Here is a 659-nt window from a genome sequence, read left to right as displayed (position 1 = left end):
AAATGACTTAACAGCACCTTAGAACAACAGCATAATATCAGAAAGCAAATAAATGATGTCCAGGTCTGGAGAGAAAGAATTAGGGTGTGCCTGATGAATAGGTTTGGGGTTTCCTTTTGGGGTGTTGAAAAATTTCAGGAACTAGAAAGTGGTGATTGTCATGCATTATGAATATACTTGATGATGTTGAATTCTATAACGGTATTTATGTCGTGTATTTTACCACAGTAAAAGAAAAAAAAAAAAAGCCAAAAAACAAATGATTAAACATCTAAGAATTTCAAGAAAAGTCAAATTTATTTAACCAATTATAGAGATATACACTTGGGTGATAAAAAGATGAAATTATTCCCTATAAAAATGCCAGTATTTGTAGGACAATGATTCTCAAATGCTGGCAACATTAATAGGATCCACCTAATACAAGAGTAGCAAAGATATGATGAACACAGAATTCAGGACAGCAATTATCACTGGAGGTGAGGAGTGTGGTGAGATTGGGAGAATGTTCAAGTGGATGCTATGGTGATGGTGATGCTTTCTTTCTTAACCTGGAGATGGTATACATTTTGCCATTATATTGCAGCTCTTTGAGAACCACAGACATATTTTACACAATAATTTGTGTATGATATTTTAATGAGTAAAACTGAAGAAAG

This window comes from Orycteropus afer, unplaced genomic scaffold (assembly GCF_000298275.1).
Source record: "Orycteropus afer afer isolate SDZICR_OR568_19922 unplaced genomic scaffold, OryAfe1.0 scaffold04001, whole genome shotgun sequence".
Classification (NCBI taxonomy): domain Eukaryota; kingdom Metazoa; phylum Chordata; class Mammalia; order Tubulidentata; family Orycteropodidae; genus Orycteropus; species Orycteropus afer.
The sequence above is the reverse complement of the archived record's forward strand: the minus strand, read 5'-3'. Positions refer to the sequence as shown.